The sequence below is a fragment of the Oreochromis aureus genome, linkage group 8 (assembly GCF_013358895.1).
Source record: "Oreochromis aureus strain Israel breed Guangdong linkage group 8, ZZ_aureus, whole genome shotgun sequence".
Lineage (NCBI taxonomy): Eukaryota > Metazoa > Chordata > Actinopteri > Cichliformes > Cichlidae > Oreochromis > Oreochromis aureus.
Genome location: NC_052949.1, coordinates 1,351,449 through 1,368,835, shown reverse-complemented (window position 1 = coordinate 1,368,835; position 17,387 = coordinate 1,351,449).

Below are 17,387 nucleotides of genomic sequence, written 5' to 3'. Positions count from 1 at the left end.
CACAGTGGTGTGAAAAAGTAAATGGCCTGCATTTGTATAGCACTTCACTTAGTCCCAAAGCGCTTTACACTACATTCACACACTGGTGATGGCAAGCTGCATTGCAGCCACAGCTGCCCTGGGGCGCACTGACAGAGGCGAGGCTGCCAGACACTGGCACCACCAGTAGGCAAACATGGGGTTAGTATCTTGCCCAAGGATATTTGGCAGCCTGGAATTGAACCACCAACCTTTGGATTAGCAACTGACCTGCTCTGCCACCTGAGCTACAGCCACCCAGTCTTTGCTCCCTTCTTGATTTCTAAGTTTTTTGAATATTTGTTGCACTGACATGTTTCAGCGCCATCCTATTCAGGGATGCTGGAGCCTTAGAGGTGAGAGACAGGGTACACCCTGGACGGGCTGCCAGTTGGACTCAAGGCTCACAGCATGTGTTTGGACTGTGGGAGGAAGCCTTGTCTCTGTGCTCCATGTTTGCTCTGTCCTCCCTGTCAGCCTTGTCTCCTTGTCAGCGTCTCCGTGCCTGTCCTGTATTTTCTCTTTTACTTTGATGGTTTTGTTTTCAGTTTTGCTTCCTCCCTGTCTCGTTTGGTTAGATTAGTCCCAGCTGTGTCTCCCTCCTGTTTCCCATTCCCTCGTTATTCCTGGTGTATTTAAGTGCTGTGTTTTCCTCTGTCAGTTGTTGTGTTGTTACCCCGTGTGCTGTGAATGTTTCTCCGAGCGCCTTGGCATCCAGGTTACTTCAGACTCCGTTCATAGTTCCTTAGTTTTCTTTTCTTTTCCTCTGTTTGTATTATTCGAGTTTGCTGACACAGCATTAAAGGTGCTGTTCACTCCTTTGTTTTTCACGAGTTCTGCATTTGGATCCTTCATCCTGCCTGTCGCAGCAGTACCATGACAAACGAGAGGATTAACAGATTTAGAAAATCATGGTACTCAGGTGTATTACTCATAATTTTTCATTTCCTTGAATCAGATCATTTCTGTGACTGCTCAGTGACCTTAAAAGCATCAGTTTCATAGAGAACCTGCAAAGTTTTAATGGCAAGCTTGCAGACTCAGTCATTACCTACAAAGAATACGAGACAGTTATCCTGACATAATTACAGTTATGGTCAACAGGGTCAGGGGAAATTATAATGTTATTACTATGATTATTATTATCAGGAGTTATTACTGTCCTGCCACATTTATGGTTGGTGGTCATTGCTATCATGGGCAGTGTGATATTTTTATAGCCAAAGGAAAATGACTGTTGTGACATATTTATGAAAAGGTGCGTGTGTTCAGACAGAGTTCATCCAACTCTAACCACAAGTACTGATTCCAATAATAAATTCCACACAAAGTATGTAGTTTGAAATATAGATGAAGTAAAATAAAGTGTAGATATATTGTATAACATATATATTGGTGATAAGGTGCAGAGCATTCATGGTTCAGGGTTACTTTATTTATTCTCGTAGGTAAATTTGCTTTACAGAAAAATGACAGCATTTGGCATCCCCTGACAAAACACACCTATTTAGTTTAGTTTACCTATTCTATTTAGTTTGGTAATTAGACAGTTCTTACTGAGTTCAGTGACAGCAGCAGGACAAAGCTGTTTTTATTTTATTTTCTTTTATTTTATTTTTTTTTTCAACTGCTTGTTTTGAGTTTTATTGTATGCAACATGCTGCTTATTTTCTTTTCTTTTCTTTTTTTTTTTTGTCTGTCCCATTTGGTTCTTAAGCCGTCAGAATTGTTGTCTGAAGACCAACAAGGATACCAAATGGATTTATTCTGCCAAATGGATCATCATGGCATTGCCGTATTGATCCATTTGATCAAACTTTGTTGTTATTATTTATTTTATTTTCAGTTGTTACAGATGGGACAGACATGACTGGGGGATAGGAAAGGGAGAAAGAAAGAGAGGAAGGAAAAGAAAAACAGAAGGGAAAAGGGACAGTGAGAAAGGGCACTTACAAAGACAAAGACAAAGAGAAAAAAAAATCTCCTGGATCACCTGTTGAGAGAAAAAGAAGAGAAAACAAGCAAAAAAAACCAAACAAAAACAAAGCAACATACTAAACACAACACCATCACGTTAATCTAGCTGAGTGTGAACAGCAGTAAATACTAAATATTGAAAGTTGTTGTGCAGCACGCAGGACAGACAGCGCACAATGTGCTTTGAAGTAGCAGCTAAGAAAGGTGTAGTTTATGTCTACGAACAGTGAACACCCGTGTGCACACCTGTGTGGATCAACGCGCTTGTATACAAAAGGTTTCCCCATGTAACGGTCTGCTAGAGGGTGTGGAGGTGTTTTTATAACGCTTCGTCCTGCAACTTGGGACTAGAAACCTCCGTCCAGGGGAAAGAAGCTGAAATTCACCTCACAGAGGATGGGAACCATAATTGAACATTGACAACTGAGTTGACACCACTAAACAAAGTCATCAATGACTGGACCGTGGCTAGTTTCACCCTCTTTCAGTAAGCTGACAATAACAGAGTCATCTGCATATTTAATGATGGCCCTGTTTCCATATCTGCTCTGACACATGTGCTGAGCATGTTTCAGTTTCTGTTTCAGGTCCAAAACATCCTCGCTAAAATCAGAAGAACTAAAACGAGAATAAAACAAATTCAAGGCGTTCGCAAAATCTCTGTGTGAGTTAAAACCATCTAAGTTGATCTGACTGCTGCTCTGGGGATTTTGAAGCCCTGCTGTGGTTTTCATACATGTGCAGGAAGAACCACGATTTTTTGCAGCAAATTTGCTTTCAAGAAGGATTTTGTAACTCAGTTTTGCTTTCAGGATTTCAGTTTTCAGGTCTTGGGTGGCTTCGTGAAAGTCAGTAACAGCTCCCTCTTTAAAAGCCTGGCTCTTTTCCTTAAACATGATTTAACACTTTTGGTGAGGGTGGCTTATTTTTAGGGTAAATTTTAACATGCTTACAGGGTACAATCATGTCTTAAAAAAACTGCATATGAGCTACAGTAACATCCACCAGAGCGTCAAGATCATCTCCACAGGAATGGATAAAAACTTTGTAATCTGTACAATTAAAACATTCCTGCAAAATAAGCAAAGATTCTTCTGACCATATGTCAACATCCTTAGTCCTTCTCTTGTTTTAAGTCCTATAGATGGGCAGAAGATGCCAGAGGAGGAAGCGGGAGGGATTTAAGCGTTCTCCACCGATCCGTAATGAAGGTCCAAGATCTTATCCCATCTGGTAGGACAGGATTCACACATAAAACATCAACTTCAGAAAATAAACCACCTAACATATTTTGCCTTGATGCATGCTCAATCATCCAGGAAAGTAAATCTCCAAAAGTTGATTCTGTTCATCTGGACGTAGCGTTTTGTGGGAGAAACGTTTCGTCACTCATCCAAGTGACTTCTTCAGTCTCAGCTGACTGCAGGTTTCCCCAAACGTTTCTTAATAATAATAATAATAATAATAATAATAATAATGCATTGGATTTATATAGCGCTTTTCAAGGCACCCAAAGCACTTTACAATGCCACTATTCATTCACTCACTGGTGGAGGCAAGCTACGGTTGTAGCCACAGCTGCCCTGGGGCAGACTGACAGAAGCGAGGCTGCCATATCGCGCCATCGGCCCCTCTGGCCAACACCAGTAGGCGGTAGGGTAAAGTGTCTTGCCCAAGGACACAACGACCAGGACAGAGAGGCCGGGGATCGAACCGGCGACCTTCCGGTTACAGGTGCCCTTCCCAACCCCCTGAAAACGCCACGTCCAGATGAACAGAATCAACTTTTGGACACCTAAAATATTAATTCAAACAAGCATCTTTCACTATTTGGAGAATTTTCACAATCTGATCAATCAGTTAATTAATTATGAAAATAGTCACACATTGATTTTACAGCGGCCGCTGTGTCGGGTCTCGCATTCAGCCACAAACACGCTGACCTCCACCAGGTTTGGATTGGTGAACACTAGATCGCTGAGTAATAAAACTTTCATTTGAAAGGATTCATTTATGACCCAAGGACTGGATTTCCTCTGTATAACTGAGACATGGTTGAGGGCCGGTGAGTCCAGCGTTTTCATAGATCTTTTACCAGATGACTGCTGCTTTTTAAACTCTCCTCGAATATCAGGCAAAGGAGGAGGACTAGCGGTTATTTTTAAGAAGCAGTATAAATGTAAACCACTGTCCTTATCAACATTACCTAGTAGCTTTGAACTGAGTGTGTTTGAGCTGGGTCGCTCTCACACAGTGCTCTGTGCTGTGGTTTACAGACCCCCAAAATACAATAAGGACTTCTTAAATGAAGTTTTTCTGATCTGTTGGCTGAAATTATGCCAAAATACGATCATGTCCTTATTATTGGAGACTTCAATACTCACGTGTGCTGCCCTGACCAGCCAATGGCAAAGGACTTATTAAATCTGATTTATTCTTTTGATCTTGTGCAACCTGTGTCTGTGCCTACACAAAAATATGGGCACACGTTGGATCTTGTTTTAACTCACAGTTTACCTGTCTCTAACTTAGAGGTTTGTGACACTGTATGGTCGGATCATAAGCCTGTCTTGTTTGAGGTTTCCCTTCCTTGTACCAATGTTAATCTTCCTCCTGTTGTTGCTCGGTGCTGTCGTATTTTTAACCCTTCCTCTGCAGGTCAGGTCTCTATTGTTTTTAATCAGAACTGCAGCCTTCCTGATTCCATATGTAATGATACAGAAGAGTTGAGTACATGGTTTTACTCAGTCTGCCAAACTGTTTTAGATTCGCTGGCCCCCTTTAAGCTTAGGCAAGTTAAAGCTAAATCTGAACCCTGGCTGAATGAAGCCACCCGTGCTGCCAGAAGAAAGTGTAGGAGAGCTGAACGTAAATGGAAGAAGGATAAACTTCAGGTGTCATACCAAATATTACAGAATTACTGGAATTCTTATCAAAAAACTGTAAAAGATGCTAAGAGAAAACATTTTGCTGCTATTATTCAGGCAAATTGCCGTAAGCCTCATGTCTTATTTAAGACTATTGACATTGACATGGTCCTTCATGCTCCACAGCCTGTTGGTGTCGAGTCCTCTCAGGAAATCTGTGAAAACTTCCTACACTTCTTTACTGATAAGTCAAGTCAAGTCAAGTCAAGTCAAGTTGGCTTTATTGTCACTTCAACCATATACAGTTTGTACACAGTGAAGCCAAACAACGTTCCTCCAGGGCCAAGGTGCTACATGCAACATAAATTTACAACATAAATTAACAGAAAACACTAAACTAGCTAACTAGAGACAGGACAGACTGACCTAACATAAATTACAACATAAATTAACAAAGAACAAAAACTAACTATCTAACTAAAACTAACTATCTAACTAGGTAGGTAGTGCAAAGGAAACCGTAAACATACTTGGTATGTAGGTAGTGCAGGAACAGTAAACATAAAAATATTGTGCAAAAAGAGCATTTACAGGTTGATGTGTAAGTCCAGTCTCAATGCTTTGAGGTAGTTGAGTTGAGCTGAGTGATAGTGTGTGTGTGTGTGTGTGTGTGTGTGTGTTTATCAGTCCAGTCCCTTTTTGTTGAGGAGACGGATGGCTTGTGGAAAGAAGCTGTTGCACAGTCTGGATGTGTGTGCCCGAATGCTTCGGTACCTTTTTCCAGATGGCAGGAGTGTGAAGAGTGTGTGAGAGGGGTGTGTCCAATCAGCCACAATGCTGGTGGCTTTGCGAATGCAGCGTGTGGTGTAGATGTCCTTAACAGAGGGGAGAGAGACCCCAATGATCTTCTCTGCTGTTCTCACTATCCGCTGTAGGGTCTTGCGGTCCGATATGGCACAGTTCCCATACAGACAGCTGTATCACTGTCTGTATCACAGACAGTGATACAGCTGCTCAGGATGCTCTCGATAGTTCCTCTATAGAAGGTGGTCACGATCGGTGGTGGAAGCTGGGCCTTTCTCAGTCTTCTCAGAAAGAAGAGACGCTGTTGGGCTTTCTTGTGCAGGAAGCTGGTGTTGAGGGACCAGCCGAGGTCCTTCTCCAGGTGGACGCCCAGGAATTTGGTGCTGTCGACGATCTCCACAGAGGAGCCGTTGATGCTCAGCGGTGAATGGTCGCCTCGTGTCCTTCTAAAGTCAACAACCATCTCTTTTGTCTTTTCAACATTCAGAGACAGGTTGTTGTCTTTACACCAGTCCGATAGCCTCTGCACTTCCTCTCTGTACGCTGACTCGTCGTCCTTGCTAATGAGACCCACCACGGTCGTGTCATCAGCGAACTTAATGATGTGGTTTGAACTGTGTGTTGCCACACAGTCATGAGTCAGCAGTGTGAACAGCAGAGGACTGAGCACACAGCCTTGTGGGGCCCCAGTGCTCAGTGTGGTGGTGCTGGAGGTGCAGTTCCCGATCTGTACTGACTGAGGCCTTCCGGTCAGAAAGTCCAGGATCCAGTTGCAGAGGGAGGTGTTCAGGCCCAACAGGCTCAGCTTTCCGATCAGTTGTTGGGGGGATGATCGTGTTGAATGCTGAGCTGAAATCTATGTACAGCATTCGAACGTGTGTGTCCTTCTTGTCCAAGTGTGTGAGGGCAAGATGGAGTGCAGTGGAGATGGCGTCATCCGTTGAGCGGTTATGGCGGTATGCAAATTGCAGTGGGTCCAGTGAGGGGGGCAGCAGGGTCTTGATGTGTCTCATGACGAGCCGCTCGAAGCACTTCATGATGGTGGGTGTAAGTGCAACAGGACGGTAGTCGTTGAGACAGGACACAGAAGACTTCTTGGGCACGGGGACGATGGTGGTGGCCTTGAAGCACGTGGGAACGACGGCACTGCTCAGAGAGATGTTGAAGATGTCGGTGAGAACATCTGCCAGCTGTTCAGCACATTCTCTGAGCACTCTGCCTGGGATGTTGTCTGGTCCAGCAGCTTTATGTGGGTTGACTCTGCGTAGAGTTTTCCTCACCTCAGCTGTAGTGAGACACAGCACCTGGTCATTCGGAGGAGGGGTGGACTTCCTCGCCGCCACGTCGTTCTGCCTGTCGAACCGAGCATAGAAGTTGTTCAGCGCATCTGGGAGGGAGCCGTCACCATCACAGGCAGGTGATGTCGTCCTGTAGTTAGTGATGGCTTGTAAGCCCTGCCACATGCGCCGTGTGTCGCCGCTGTCCTTGAAGTGGTTGTGGATTCTCTGGGCGTGTGCACGCTTCGCCTCTCTGATGGCCCGAGAAAGTTCGGCCCTAGCTCTACTAAGCGCCACCTTATCTCCCGCTTTGAAGGCAGAGTCTCGGGTCCTCAGAAGTGCACGCATAAGTGCACTGATAAAGTGCTATCTGTGAAAGCGCAGATTTCCCAGTCCGTTCTCGACCCTTCTATCCCTGTCTTTAACTCTGCTGTCTTTGACAGCTTTGAGCCAGTTTCTTTGCTCCGTCTGCAGGAGTTGGTTTCTCACCTGAAGCCCTCAGGTTCCCCTTATGATGCTCCCCCTCCTTGATTTTTCAAAGAGGTTTTCCTCACTATAGCACCATTTGTACAATTCATAGTAAGTAGTAGTTTGTCCTCTGGTGTTGTACCTGTGAATCTTAAACATGCAGTGATTCAGCCTCTACTTAAAAAACCTGCTCTTGATCCTGATAAAATTGCAAATTACAGGCCTATTTCCAAACTGCCTTTTATCGCAAAAGTTCTTGAAAAGGTAGTTTACAAGCAATTAATGTCCTTTTTAGAAGAACATGGTATTTTAGAAGTTTTCCAATCTGGTTTTAAGCTTTACATGGTACCGAATCTGCTGTTTTAAGTGTTTTTAATGATGTGTTTTTAGCAACTGACTCAGGTGACTGCGATATTATTGTGCTGTTAGATTTAACTGCTGCCTTTGATACAGTGGATCATAACATTTTAATTTCCCGTTTAGAGCAGTTGGTGGGTGTTGGGAGTACTGCACTGCAGTGGTTCAGATCCTATTTGGCAGAGCGAACTTTCTCTGTGAAAATTAGTGAGTTTGTATCCTTTGCTGCTTCTCTTCAATGTGGGGTCCCACAGGGTTCAGTTTTAGGCCCACTTCTTTTCTCCCTATATCTCCTACCCCTTGGCTCTATTTTCAGGAAACATGGGGTTTCTTTCCACTGTTATGCCGATGACTCCCAGATTTATTTCCCACTTAAAAAGATAAATGGCTTCTCAGTAGACCCTCTGCTCAGATGTCTTGATGAAACAAAGGCCTGGGTGGCTTTGAACTTTTTACACTGTAAAAAAGAAAATGTTGAGAAAACGTAAAATTTCAAAGCAACATGATGCAAGAGATTTGAGTTTTTGTCATGAAACGCTATGTGGCAGGCAGGAATTGGACCCAAAATGCAGGCTCGTAGACACAAGGGATGAACTCAAAACCACAGCTTTATTCACAGGCCGGGAAAGCATACAAAGTAAACTAAACTGGGGAATAACACACTAAACTTACAGGGAGACACCAGGAGATCCACACAGCATGAGGGTACGACGCGACACTGGGTTGAGGAAAACACAGGGCTTAAATACACAGGGTAGTAATGAGGGAACGGGCAACAGAAGGGAGACACAGCTGGAAGAGATCAGGGCTGACGAGACAGGGGAACCAAGCTTCACACACCAACATAAGACAAAGACTTTCACAATAAAACAGGAAACATGAACCCAACACAAAGACGCAGACTTGACACTGAGAGACAGACAGAAAATGACACCTAGCACTAAACCCACACAAAACATGAGAACACAAATCCTAATCACAAATAAACAGAAACATGAACCAAATAATCATCATGACCACCACCACCACAATCAGCAATACAAGAGAATGAGAAAAACAATCCAAAACACCAAGATAACTGAAACACAAAGTACCAGAGAAACAAAGAATAATCCATCATTCAAAATATAAACCAAAGCATAATAAACTCAAAATACTGGGTCCAACAGACCCAGAACCGTGACAGTACCCCCCTCTAAGGGCTGGCTCCCGACAGCCGCAAACAAAAAAACAGAAGCACGAAGGACACCAAACCAGGGCGGGCGGAGGGGTCCAGGACGGAGGGCCCAAACAAAACACAAGGAGCACCAGTCCAGAGACAGAAGAAAAAAAAAACAGATCAAAACCAAAGCAAACTAGACCTAACATGAGTCCATGAAAAGTCCAGGAGGCCGACCGTGCGAACAGCAACGACAGGAAAACAGTTCTGGTGGCCGACCGTGCACACGGCAACGGTGGCGACGGGCAAACAGTTCCGGAGGCCGACCGTGCACACGGCAACGGCGGCAGCGCAGGCAAAACCAATCAGGAGGCCGACCACTAGGAAGGCAGTGGCGCCACTGAACAGGTCCGGAGGTCGGCCGCGAAACCAGCGGCGGCGACAAAGTCTTTCAGGAGGCCGCCCTCGACGGCCATGATGCCAACGTAGAGGCCTGGAAAACGGCCGGCAGAGGCGAGGCGGAACAGGTCGAGCTGGCTCTGACGGCGGTGTTGCAACCGCAGGGCCAGACGAGGCAGGGCCAAATGATGGCGGAGCAGAAGCCGGACCAGGTGTGGCTGATGAAGCGATGGAGGCTGCACCAGGCGAGGACGATGCTGGACCAGGCGATGGAGGCTGGACCAGGCGAGGGCGATGAGGCTGGACCAGGCGAGGAAGATGAGGCTGGACCAGGCGAGACGATGAGGCTGACCAGGCGAGGATGAGGCTGGACCAGGCGAGGACGATGAGCTGGACCAGGCGCTGAGGCTGGACCAGGCGAGGACGATGAGGCTGGACCAGGCGAGGATGATGAGGCTGGCGAGGCTGGACCAGAGCGAGGCGCTGCAGCTGGCGTGATGAGGCTGGACCAGGCGAGGCGTGGAAGCCGAGGCTGGACCAGGCGAGCTGGCGTGGATGATGGCGCTGGACCAGGCGGCGGCGTGGAAGCCGGAGACGAGGCGCTGGAGCAGGCGAGGATGATGAGGCTGCAGCTGGCGGCGGCGTGGCGCCGGAGACGGAGACGCGCTGCAGCGGGCGTGGATGATAAGGCTGCAGCAGGCGGCGGCGTGGAAGCCGAGACGGAGGCGCTGCAGCTGGCGGCAGCGCGGAAGCCGGAGAGGAGGCGCTGCAGCTGGCGACGGCGTGGAAGCCGACGCAGGCGCTGCAGCAGCGAGATGGTGAGTGCAAGCCGGAGACGCAGGCGCTGCAGCAGGCGACGGCGTGAAGCCGGAGACGGAGGCGCTGCACCTCAGGCGACGCGCGTGGAAGCCGCGAGACGGAGGCTGAAGCAGGCCCCTGGACCTCCAGCGAGGCGCTGGACAGCGGAGACGGGCGCGACGGCGTGGAAGCCGAGAGAAACGGCGGGCGCTCGGACCCTCCAGCGGAGACGGGTTGCTGAACGGGCCTCGGACCCTCCAGCGAGACATGCCGGAGACGGAGGCGCCCTCCAGCGGAGCTGGCGCTGAACGGCGTCGGACCCTCCAGCGAGACGGAGGCGCTGGACCCTCCAGCTGGCGGCTGAACGGCGTCGGACCCTCAGCGGAGAGAGACGGAGGCTGAGCGGCCCTCGCCCTCCAGCGGAGACGAGATGGTGAGGCTGGACCTCCAGCGGAGACATGGCGGGCGGAACGGCCCTCGGACCCTCCAGCCGGAGGCGCATGGGAGCCGGGAGTGCTGGATGGGCTCATCAGAGCTTCCAGCAGCGCTGATGTAGAGCCAGAGGCGGGGACCCCTGGCTCAATGTTACGCTGGCCAGAAAACTGAACTGCTATGGAGCGGGTCCTCGGTCCCTCCAGCGGTGAAAGAGGGGGTGGTGCTGAACGGGCCCCTCGGACCCTCCAGCGGAGACATGAACTGGTGGTTGGCCGGAGCGGTCCTCGGACCTCCAGCGGAACTGGGTTGCTGAACGGGCCTCGGACCTCCAGCGGAGACATGAAAGGCGAACTGCGGCCGGAGCGGTCCTCGGACCCTCCAGCGAGACGGACTGGGGAAGGCGAACTGCTGAGGCGCACTGGGCTGAACTGGGCCTCACTGGGAAGGCCGAACTGCTGGAGGCTCCAGCGGGGAGGCCGAACATGGAGGCGGCACTGGGAAGGCCGAACTGCGGCACTGGGGAAGGCCTCGGACCACTCCAGCGGAGGCGGCACTGGGAAGGCCGAACTGCTGGAGGCGGCACTGGGCCGAACTGCTGGAGGCCCACTCGGACCTGCTGGAGGCAGCGGGGACATGCTGGAGGCGGCACTGGGAAGGCCGAACTGCTGGAGGCGGCACTGGGAAGGCCGAACTGCTGGAGGCGACCCTCCAGCGGAGCTGGGCGGCACTGGTTGCTGAACTGCTGGAGGCGGCACTGGGAAGGCCGAACTGCTGGAGGCGGCACTGGGAAGGCCGAACTGCTGGAGGCGGCACTGGGAAGGCCGAACTGGGAGGCGGCACTGGGCCGAACTGCTGGAGGCGGCACTGGGGAAGGCCGAACTGCTGACCACTCCAAGCGAACTGCTGGAGGCGGCACTGGGAAGGCCGAACTGCTGGAGGCGGCACTGGGAAAGGCCGAACTGCTGGAGGCGGCACTGGGGAGCGGAGACTGGGGAAGGCCGAACTGCTGGAGGCGGCACTGGGCCCCGAACTGCTGGAGGGGACTGGAACTGGGGAAGGCCAACTGCTGGAGGCGGCACTGGGAAGGCTGGAGGCGGCACTGGGCCGAACTGCTGGAGGCGGACTGGGAAGGCCGAACTGCTGGAGCGGCACTGACAACTGAGAGGCGGCACTGGGAAGGCCGAACTGCTGGAGGCGGCACTGAACTGCTGGAGGCGGCACTGGGGAAGGCCGAACTGCTGACGGCACTCCCGAACTGCTGGAGCGGCACTGGGAAGGCCAACTGCTGGAGGCGGCACTGGGGAAGGCCGAACTGCTGAACGGCACTGGGAAGGCCGAACTGCTGGAGGCGGCACTGGGAAGGCCGAACTGGCTGCTGGAGGCGGCACTGGGAAGGCCGAACTGCTGGACGGCACTGGGAAGGCCGAACTGCTGGAGGCGGCACTGGGAAGGCCGAGGCTGGAGGCGGCACTGGGAAGGCCGGGCGGCACCCGAACTCTGGAGGCGGCACTGGGAAGGCCGAACTGCTGGAGGCGGCACTGGGAAGGCCGAACTGCTGGAGGCGGCACTGGGGAAGGCCGAACTGCTGGAGGCGGCACTGGGGAAGGCCGAACTGCTGGAGGCGGCACTGGGGAAGGCCGAACTGCTGGAGGCGGCACTGGGGAAGGCCGAACTGCTGGGCTCATCAGAGCTGCTCCAGCAGGAGCTGCGGCACTGGGGAAGGCCGAACTGCTGGAGGCGGCACTGGGAAGGCCGAACTGCTGGGCGGCACTGGGAAGGCCGAATGCTGGAGGCGGCACTGGGAAGGCCGAACTGCTGGAGGCTGCTGGGAAGGCCGAACTGGGTCAATGGGTCCGAACTGCTGGAGGCGGCACTGGGAAGGCCGAACTGCTGGAGCGGCACTGGGGAAGGCTGGGAAGGCCGAACTGCTGGGCACTGGGAAGGCCGAAGCTGGAACTGCTGGAGGCGGCACTGGGGAAGGCCGAACTGCTGATGGCGGCACTGGGGAAGGCCGAACTGCTGGAGGCGGCACTGGGGAAGGCCGAACTGCTGGAGGCGGCACTGGTGAAGGCTGCTGGAGCGGCACTGGGAAGGCCGAACTGCTGGTGGGAGTAGGCGGCACTGGGAAGGCCGAACTGCTGGAGGCGGCACTGGGAGCGGAACTGCTGGAGGCGGCACTGGGAAAGGCCGAACTGCTGGAGGCGGCACTGGGAAGAACTGCTGGAGGCGGCACTGGGGAAGGCTGAACTGCTGGAGGCGGCACTGGGGGCCGAACTGCTGGAGGCGGGGAAGGCAACTGCTGGGCGGCACTGGGAAGGCCGAACTGCTGGAGGCGGCACTGGGGAAGGCCGAACTGCTGGAGGCGGCACTGGGGAAGGCCGAACTGCTGGAGGCGGCACTGGGGAAGGCCGAACTGCTGGAGGCGGCACTGGGGAAGGCCGAACTGCTGGAGGCGGCACTGGGAAGGCCGAACTGCTGGAGGCGGCACTGGGGAAGGCCGAACTGGAGGCGGCACTGGGAAGGCCGAACTGCTGGAGGCGGCACTGGGAAGGCACTGGGGCGGCACTGGGAAGCCGAACTGCTGGAGGCGGCACTGGGGAGGCCGAACTGCTGGAGGCGGCACTGGGGAAGGCCGAACTGCTGGAGGCGGCACTGGGGAGGCCGAACTGCTGGAGGCGCACTGGGAAGGCCGAACTGCTGGAGGCGGCACTGGGAAGGCCGAACTGCTGGAGGCGGCACTGGGAACTGCTGGGGCGACTGCTGGAGGCGGCACTGGGGAAGGCCGAACTGCTGGGGGGAAGGCCGAACTGCTGGGCGCGGCACTGGGGAAGGCCGAACTGCTGGAGGCGGCACTGGGAAGGCCGAACTGCTGGAGGCGGCACTGGGGAAGGCCGAACTGCTGGAGGCGGCACTGGGAAGGCCGAACTGCTGGAGGCGGCACTGGGGAAGGCCGAACTGCTGGGCGGCACTGGCGCGGCACTGGGGAAGGCCGAACTGCTGGAGGCGGCACTGGGGAAGGCCGAACTGCTGGGGCGGCACTGGGAAGGCCGAACTGCTGGAGGCGGCACTGGGGAAGGCCGAACTGCTGGAGGCGGCACTGGGAAGCTGGAGGCGGCACTGGGAAGGCCGAACTGCGGCACTGGGGAAGGCGGCTGGAGGCGGCACTGGGGAAGGCCGAACTGCTGGAGGCGGCACTGGGAAGGCCGAACTGCTGGGCGGCACTGGGGAAGGCCGAACTGCTGGAGGCGGCACTGGGAAGGCCGAACTGCTGGAGGCGGCACTGGGAAGGCCGAACTGGGGCGGCACTGGGAAGGCCGAACTGCTGGAGGCGGCACTGGGAAGGCCGAACTGCTGGAGGCGGCACTGGGGAAGGCCGAACTGCTGGAGGCGGCACTGGGAAGGCCGAACTGCTGGAAGGCCGAACTGCTGGGAAGGCGAACTGCTGGACGGCACTGGGAAGGCGAACTGCTGAGGCGGCACTGGGGAAGGCCGAACTGCTGGAGGCGGCACTGGGAAGGCCGAACTGCTGGAGGCGGCACTGGGAAGGCCGAACTGCTGGAGGCGGCACTGGGAAGGCCGAACTGCTGGAGGCGGCACTGGGAAGGCCGAACTGCTGGAGGCGGCCGAACTGCTGGAGGCGGCAGGGAAGGCCGAACTGGGGAGGCGGCACTGGGGAACTGAACTGGAGGGCGGCACTGGGGAAGGCCGAACTGCTGGAGGCGGCACTGGGGAAGGCCGAACTGCTGGAGGCGGCACTGGGAAGGCGAACTGCTGGAGGCGGCTGGGGAAGGCCGAACTGCTGGAGGCGGCACTGGGGAGGCGAACTGCTGGAGGCGGCACTGGGAAGGCCGAACTGCTGGAGGCGGCACTGGGAAGAACTGCTGGAGGCGGCACTGGGAAGGCCGAACGGCACTGGGAAAGGCCGAACTGCTGGAGGCGGGAAGGCCGACTGCTGGGGCGGCAAGGGCCGAACTGCTGGAGGCGGCACTGGGAAGGCCGAACTGCTGGAGGCACTGCACTGGGGCGGCACTGGGCCGAACTGCTGGAGGCGGCACTGGGGAAGGCCTGAACTGGGAAGGCCGAACTGCTGGCGGCACTGGGAAGGCCGAACTGCTGGAGGCGGCACTGGGAAGGCCGAACTGCTGGAGGCGGCACTGGGAAGGCCGAACTGCTGGAGGCGGCACTGGGAAGGCCGAACTGCTGGAGGCGGCACTGGGAAGGCCGAACTGCTGGAGGCGGCACTGGGGAAGGCCGAACTGCTGGAGGCGGCACTGGGGAAGGCCGAACTGCTGCGGCACTGGGGAAGGCCGAACTGCTGGAGGCGGCACTGGGAAGGCCGAACTGCTGGAGGCGGCACTGGGAAGGCCGAACTGCTGGAGGCGGCACTGGGAAGGCGAACTGCTGGAGGCGGCACTGGGAAGGCCGAACTGCTGGAGGCGGCACTGGGGAAGGCCGGGAACTGAACTGGAGGCGGCACTGGGAAGGCCGAACTGCTGGAGGCGGCACTGGGAAGGCCGAACTGCTGGAGGCGGCACAGGCGGCACTGGGGCCTGAGACTACAGGCGGCACTGGCTGGGCAGCAGGTGACACTGGGGCTGGGCTAAGTGAGCTACTGGAGGCTGGGCAGCTAAGTGAGCTACTGGAGGCTGGGCAGCTAAGGAGCTACTGCTGGGCAGCTAAGCTACTGGAGGCTGGGCAGCTAAGTGAGCTACTGGAGGCTGGGCAGCTAAGCTACTGGAGGCTGGGCAGCTAAGTGAGCTACTGGAGGCTGGGCAGCTAAGTGAGCTACTGGAGGCTGGGCAGCTACTACTGGAGGCTGGGCAGCTAAGTGAGCTACTGGAGGCTGGGCAGCTAAGTGAGCTACTGGGCTGGGCAGCTAAGTGAGCTACTGGAGGCTGGGCAGCTAAGTGAGCTACTGGAGGCTGGGCAGCTAAGTGAGCTACTGGAGGCTGGGCAGCTAAGTGAGCTACTGAGGCTGGGCACTGAGCTACTGGAGGCTGGGCAGCTAAGTGAGCTGAGCTGGGCAGCTGGAGGCTACTGGAGGCTGGGCAGCTAAGTGAGCTACTGGAGGCTGGGCAGCTAAGTGAGCTAGGCTGGGCAGCTAGAGCTACTGGGCTGGGCAGCTAAGTGAGCTACTGGAGGCTGGGCAGCTAAGTGAGCTACTGGAGGCTGGGCAGCTAAGTGAGCTACTGGAGGCTGGGCAGCTAAGTGAGCTACTGGAGGCTGGGCAGCTAAGTGAGCTACTGGAGGCTGGGCAGCTGGAGGCTGGGCAGCTAAGTGAGCTACTGGAGGCTGGGCAGCTGGAGCACTGCTGGGCAGCTAGTGAGCTACTGGAGGCTGGGCAGCTAAGTGAGCTACTGGAGGCTGGGCAGTGAGCTACTGGAGGCTGGGCAGCTAAGTGAGCTACTGGAGATGAAGGTGGAGATGTGTGAGGGGTTGAGGATGGTGAGGGTGCAGTTTCGTCCTTTAAAGGCGGATCGAGTGATTTGGCAACAAATAGTGATGGAAAAGGTCGCTGGTGCCGCTGAATACCAAGAGGCGAGGGCCTCCAGGAGGGCAGCTGAATCTTCTTTCCCTGGACTGCCCATATCAAATAGTTCAAGCAGAGTCTCGCTCTCAGACCTGTGATTATTTGTTTTAACCTTTTTATGTCCATAAAACTGACGGTCAAAGTTGTGGATGACAATAAGTGATCAAAAACACTACCTGAATAAGTCTCTTGGGATTGTCAGCAGCGTGGATTACGCTCGCAGAAATCCTTCAACTGCTTGAGCATTTCCTCCTTCGTGGCAAAACCTGAGTCCGCTGGGTCCATTTTGTGGTCGCGTCGTGCTCTGTCATGAAACGCTATGTGGCAGGCAGGAATTGGACCCAAAATGCAGGCTCGTGACACACAAGGGATGAACTCAAAACCACAGCTTTATTCACAGGCCGGAAAGCATACAAAGTAAACTAAACTGGGGAATAACACACTAAACTTACAGGGAGACACCAGGAGATCCACACAGCATGAGGGTACGACGCGACACTGGGTTGAGGAAAACACAGGGCTTAAATACACAGGGTAGTAATGAGGAACGGGCAACAGAAGGGAGACACAGCTGGAAGAGATCAGGGCTGACGAGACAGGGGAACCAAGCTTCACACACCAACATAAGACAAAGACTTTCACAATAAAACAGGAAACATGAACCCAACACAAAGACGCAGACTTGACACTGAGAGACAGACAGAAAATGACACCTAGCACTAAACCCACACAAAACATGAGAACACAAATCCTAATCACAAATAAACAGAAACATGAACCAAATAATCATCATGACCACCACCACAATCAGCAATACAAGAGAATGAGAAAAACAATCCAAAACACCAAGATAACTGAAACACAAAGTACCAGAGAAACAAAGAATAATCCATCATTCAAAATATAAACCAAAGCATAATAAACTCAAAATACTGGGTCCAACAGACCCAGAACCGTGACAGTTTTCTCAGCTTTTGCCAACTGTTGTTGACTCAACTAAGATTTACAAGTTCTGCCAACTTGGATCTTCTTGTTCACCTAATTAGGATAATCCTGGAAGTCTAACGAAGAAATTCTGGTTTCAATGCCATGTATTTCTGCCTTCACCAAACACAGATATTCTTGTTGAGTAATCATACAATTCTTACTCCAGTGAGTTGAAAATTTACCTATATAAACAAAGGAAAATGTATGTTGTTATTATACTTGAAAAACACTTAATAAATAGATATAGAATAAAACAAAGCACAATTCAATGTTATCTAAAAGCTTATTTATTTTGTTCAACAGTCTTTTCA